This window comes from Petaurus breviceps, unplaced genomic scaffold, assembly GCF_028583685.1.
Source record: "Petaurus breviceps papuanus isolate PSGF00001 unplaced genomic scaffold, PetGlider_PUasm1.0 38, whole genome shotgun sequence".
NCBI classification, from domain to species: Eukaryota; Metazoa; Chordata; class Mammalia; order Diprotodontia; family Petauridae; genus Petaurus; species Petaurus breviceps.
The window spans coordinates 76,250,909-76,257,288 of record NW_027186304.1 but is presented as its reverse complement, the minus strand read 5'-3'; the positions used below and the strand labels follow the sequence as shown (position 1 = coordinate 76,257,288).

The 6,380-nt window shown below is 37.1% G+C and overlaps 1 protein-coding gene across 5 annotated transcripts in view; it reads right to left on the bottom strand.

Moving 5' to 3' along the window:
* The window catches only part of MTFR1 (mitochondrial fission regulator 1), a 58,389-nt gene that overhangs the window by 19,832 nt on the left and 32,177 nt on the right, over positions 1-6,380 (bottom strand). The gene's annotated exons all lie outside the window — the stretch shown is intronic.

Below are 6,380 nucleotides of genomic sequence, written 5' to 3'. Positions count from 1 at the left end.
TTATTTTGAAACTATGTCCACGGATCACAATATAATTAAGACATCATTACGTGGTACGTGATACATGCACATCCCCTCTTAGTCTCCTCCTTGTGACCAATAAGGCTGAGGCCTGGGGTACAATTTTTAGCCAAGTAACAAAACAAAGCTAACTGAACTATCTGAAGATGAATCCATACTCTTTCTTTGCCTTTAGCAGCACTACATTCTAACCAAATGAACTATCAAACTGCAATTGCCTAGAATCCCACTAAAGCTAGAAACAAGGTTGTATACATCTATAGAGAGAGTATTTAATGGGACGTTGATAGAATGGAAGAGAAAATGAGGATCCAAGAGTTTGATGTGGGATTTGGTTAAAGAATAGGGAAAAGGAGAGAAATCAGAAGAATTTGAGATTAGGAAGGTCAGGATAAAACACAGGAAAAGAGAACAGTTAATATTAATCATGTTAGGCTGTATTTTGGATTAAAGGTTTCTATTATTTCTTGTATTTAAAGTCTTTCTATTTGAGTTATACTGAGGAATGGAAATCACCAGTGAAGTTAGGAGACTATGTTCATTTGTGTGCAGTATTTTTTACCCTATACACTTGGTTTGTGATAGTTATGAGTAGGTCAGGGTTAATATGCAATGTCAATGTATTTTTTTCAATTTTATAAAAATCACAGGGAGAAGAGCAAATTACACTGTTATGAACTGTTAACTAAGTTTTCTGTATTAAGTTAAGCAAGCAATATTCCCCCTTTAGCCTAATAATATTGTTACATTTGTTTAGCCCTTTTAACTTTTCCTAAAACTTTCATATATAAATGTTAATATTTCAACAATATTCACTCCAACTGTGTATTCTGCTTTTATGCTTTTTATACCCCTATCCTGTCAAACTATTTTCTATTTGTACATAGTTGCTTGCATATAAAGCATTCATCACAATTTCTGAACAAATTGAGCTTATTTATATAGAAGCTAAAACAGTTAGCAATAACGTTTAGTATATAATTAGTCACATCAGACCTGCAAAAAAATAAACTCTCAAATCCTTGTAAACAGAAAGAGCTCAACATTCTTTGACAAACATAGGTTATAAATTACTTAAATCTAAACAAACAAGTGAACACTCGGGGGACAATCTTATCATTTTATTGCTTTAACAAAAATAAGCAAATAAAGAATTCCATTCAACTGAATATAAAATGCAATCTTATTTCGAGCCACAAGAAAATATCCCAATAATTCTTCGTACTATTATTACTTAAAAACTACTAGAGACTTAAATAATGCACTAAGTCTTATATACAAATGAGTTATAAATAATAATAAAGTAACAATGACTGATAGGTGCTATGCTAATTTGAAATCTATAATTCTCCCTTCAAGTTAATCCGATTAAAAATGCATTCTCCATACCTCCCCAAACATGCAGAGATAGTCCTAAGGGGATTTATGTGTTTAAAAGGTGGCTTTTAAAAGTAAATGAATGAATAAATAAATAATGCAAGTTATTTACTAATTCAGTGCTCTTTGGGTAGTCAAGTCATGTTTCATGTTAACAGATCATTTGTTCAAGACTTCTTGAGCATCCACTATGTGCAAGATATTGTGACCCAGATATCTTACTATTAAGATTATATGCCAAAGAGATTACAGCAAGACCCAGATCACAAAAATGTTTACAGTAGTGCTACTTGTGCTATCAAAAAGTTATTCCCACCCTCACTTATGTTCTTGGTTTTTGACTGGTTTAGTTAAAAGTGTCTAAACTTACATTTCATCAATACAGAGAACTCCCAGATGAAGAAACTTCCTCTACCAATTCAGGCTGGAACATCCTTTGCAATAAAAGGGTAAGTGGCTCAACTTGTATTGCCATCTCCTTATATTCTCCCCATCCCAGTGATTCTGAATGGTGGTGTATATGGGGGCTGTTAATGTATAGGGTTTCCATTCCTAATGGCCTGCTCCCTTATCTCCACACCTAACTCAACCTTTGTCTCCTTCCCCGCTCACCCCCGATGTCCCACTACAGATCCACCTGTCCCTATCTGCCCCTGTGTCCTTTGGAAAGCCTGCTTCCTAACTAACAAACTCATTTTCAGCTTCCTTCCCTCTTCTTCTCTCATTCCCTCCATCTTCTAGCACCCACTGAGGCCCAGTTCCTCCCTGATGACACTGCTTCCCTCACTCAACCAGAGTCAATGTGTCAGAGATAGGACTTGAAACTCCTTCTCCCTCACTCTGAGGCCTTTTCTTTATTTACTAGATCACACTGCCTCTCACATTTAAGTTTTGGAATAACAATCAAATCAATACTCCTATTGCTACTGGAAAAAGTATGCCAACCAACTCCTCTGCAAGTCCACTTACCATTCTAGTAACCTTCTAAACCAAAATATAATCAGCTCTGGTAAAATTTTTGCCTGAAAATGTTTTGTTCCAATGAAAGTGATAGTAGGTTATGATTTGAGTATAACACAAATTTTGTATTTGAAATGTGTGATTTCATCTGAAATGACAAAAACACAAAAAACTGCACGATAACTCACAAACTGCAACCCTTCCAATGACAGGTAAACCTCATGTCTTTTGCAAGGTAAGATGCCATATCTATTGCATATCTTCTGGTGAAGAAGAAGCTGTGGGTTGGGTAGGGCTGGTCCGACCCAATTTTCTTCCCCTCCCTCAGACATGGCTTCAGCCGCCAGGCCTACATGGACTCAACTTTGCCAGTCCAAGCACTATGGGAACTGAGGCACAAGCTGAGCAGTCAAGGCCAATGACAACACCACTATTAACTGTAGTGTTTATTTCCTAACCACTTAATGTGCATAAAGCTTTGCTACCATTTTTATTAGGTTCCTATCTTTTTTATGTGCCATTGAGAAAGTTTTTGCGTATTATGCTATAACTCCATTTTCCCAATGAGCCCCATGGTTTTTATTGCTTCATATTGCATGAGGTGATTTTTAGGAACATTAATGTTGAGTTATAGCAAAAGGAAGTAACTGTACCTCTCCCTATCCATGGGTATGCACTAGAATATAAACTTCTTGAAGACAGGGGCTGTCTTTTTTTTTTTTTGGTTTTAAATCCTCAGTTTAGCACAGTGTACATGCTTAATAAATACTTTTCCATTAATTCATTCAAATCTCAAGTCATATGCAATTTATTTTATGAAGCCTTTTTTTTTTTTAAAGCAATTGGGGTTAAGTAACTTGCTCAAGGTTACACTGCCAGGTATTTCTGGGTGGGTGCTAAGTTTCTGAGCCTGGATTCGATCCCAGGTCATCCTGACATTGGGGCCAGTGCTCTTACTCACCGCGCCACCTGGCCGCCCCTAAGCAATTGGGGTTAAGTAACTTGCTCAAGGTTACAAGGCCAGGTGTTTCTGGGTGGGTGCTATTATGAAGCTTTTTCTGATCCAGCACTGCCCAAGCCCAGATGTGTTCTCTCCCACCTAGATTTTCTTTGGACTATACTTCTCTGTGAAAATCTTGTATCCTTCCAGTAGAATGGAAGCATAGATCATTTTTAGTTTTATCTTTGTATTCCCAGTACCCAACACAGTGCTACACATGGAGCATATGCATGTTTGATGAACTAAAGTACCTTTTGTGAGCAAAATAAAATGTTATCAATAAATTAAACAGCAAAGTTAATAGAGAATAACATTGGGTGAAATTTCAGTAGCTTTGAATTCCATTAAAGAACTACAAGAAGATGATTTCACTTTACATATTTCAAAATTGTGCAAATTTCTGAAGGGCACTTTCAGGACATATGGTATATCTTGAACTCTTCTCTCTATCTCTCATGTCTTAATCCACACCAATCTCTGTTGATGCTACCTAAGCGACCCCTCTTCACATCCATCCTCTCCTCTCCCCGCCCCCCACTGACATCATTATAATTCAGGCTCATATTACCACCTCCCTGAACTATCCAGTAGGCCATTCTACCTCCACTCTTTCCATCTTCCAAAGGATCTTCATAATAATAGTAGCTAACATTTCTATAAATTTAAGGTTTGCAAAGCACTTTATATATATTTTTGTCACTACAAGCACCCTGTGAAATAGGTGCTATTATTGATTCTGTTTTACAGATGAAAACATTGCAGCTGAAAGATTAAGTTTAGTGACTTGCACAAGGTCATTCAGCTGGTGTGGGAAAGGTACAATGAGAACCCAGGCAGTGCTGACTGAGGACAGCACTCTAATCCACCACATCACTGGGATCTCCTGAGTCATCTTCAGAATGCTTGACCTCTGCACTCTGAAGCCACTCTACCTTTCTGGCCTAATTTCATAATGCACCCTTCTATCTGCATGAGAGTCCCACCAACTGGTCTATGTGTCCTGTGAACATATGATGTAGTCTCATGTGTTTCCCTACTCCCAAACCTCATTTAGCGTTTTGTTTTACAACTCTCTTAGGCATTTGTGGAATGTGTATATTTATCTGTTTGTCTTATCCTCTTATTAAAACTGTTAGCCATGTAATAGGAGGGCAGTGTCTTAATACTCTGCATCATCTATTCTTCCCCTCCAAGACCACTGCACAGTTCCCTAAACAAAATAGGCAGTTAATATATGTTTGAATTAAAAGTTAGTAGTCCACAGTGGGTAAGATTTGACATACTTATAAATTATACCTATTCTTCGTACTTGTAGCTACAGTACCTAAAGCAATGCCTGGCACACAGTCAACCCATAATAAATCCTTGCTGACAGATTAATCTGATTAAAGACTCATGAATGGGGGGCACTGGCCCAGGAGTCAGGAGGACCTGAATACAAATCTGGCCTCAGACACTTAACATTTACTAGCTGTGTGACCCTGGGCAAGTCACTTTACCCCAACTGCCCAACCTCCCCCCCTCCAAAAAAAGCAAAAAAAAAAAACAAAAAACTTATAAATGCTTAATACAGACTGGAGGGAGAGGTCCACCCCTCCCCCAATCACAAGCAGTTCTATTAATACAAAGGAAAAAGGAATGCTTATAAGCATTACTATCTTGTTTCTAGGGGACTCTCATGGTCTTGTTGCTATTCTTAATAGGCACAATGCTGTGACATCACAATTAATTGCTGCTGAAATGTCTTCAACATAAACTTCGTTTGAAAAAGAAGAAAAAGATCTCTTAAAGAGCTTCTGCTTTCATACAAATACAAATGTGAGAGACAAGGCAACAAACTGTGCCATAAATAGATGGAGTCTCTGAATGGGATGTTTCTACATAGAATTAAGCAGTCTGGGATGCAAATTAAGTTTATGAAAAAGAAGCTACTTCATATTTTAAAATATAAGGAGTCTATTTAAAATTGTATTCTACAAGGTGTTTTCATTTGGTTTAATGCATCTAATTTTATTTCATCTGTGTAGGTTTTACAAAAGAAAAATAGTAAAAGCGTCAAATGCAAATAAGTTAGAGAAGACATGTGGAAAGTATATTTTAATAAACTGTTTTAAGAAGCTATCTAGTCCAGGCTTATGTCTCAGATATTCATTATTTGTCAATACAAAATAAACTGTCATCATCTGTCTATCTAATACCAAAGTTTTCAGAAAACTTCAGCTTCAGTTCTATCACCACATTAGCAGAACATCATACAGCTTATCCCTAGCACTGCCTGCCTGAATTTCTCCATTTTATCTGCTAGGTAAACTTTCACAGCAGGGATCTTTCTAGTTTTTTTTCCTATGTGAAGGACCTTGAGACACTGAGACAAGTCAGCTTAATAATACAGTGGGCCCTCTCTAAGTTCACTCAGATGTCTCTGAACTATGGGAATAAAGTCCTGAGACATCTCTCCTATTATCTAATTTTTTAAAAAGTCCCAAACCTCCATCATTCCTGTTTCTAAGTGACACATATATAAATGTACATTTACATAGTTAAGTATATGAGGTGAACTGATGTCCTGACCAATTTTGTCAGTATGGTAGGTCATGCCACTAACTTTCCTGTAGTTGAAAACTTGGGGTTCTTCACTACTAGTCTTTTGTCTCTTTATATTTTCATCTTTTTTCCCACACCACCAGTAAAATCCAATCTCTTAGTATGCATTATTAAAAATCTTGCAGAGATTCCCTCTACTTGCACCAGAGATACCAGTTTATCCTGACTTTTCCAGCAGATTGCCTTTTCCCATCTTTCCCACCCTTTCACTTATCTTCAGTCTCTCCTTGTCTGTGGCTGCTTCCCTACTGTCTACAAATATCTCCTTGTCTTCCCCAGTCGTCCAAAAACCCTAATTCGATCCATCTTCCCTTAACAGTTCTTGTATTGTATCTCTCTTTTCCCTTTTGAGGATAAACTCCTTAAGAGTGTCTATAAGTAACGCTTCTACTTCCTTTTCTCTAACTCTTTTTAACTC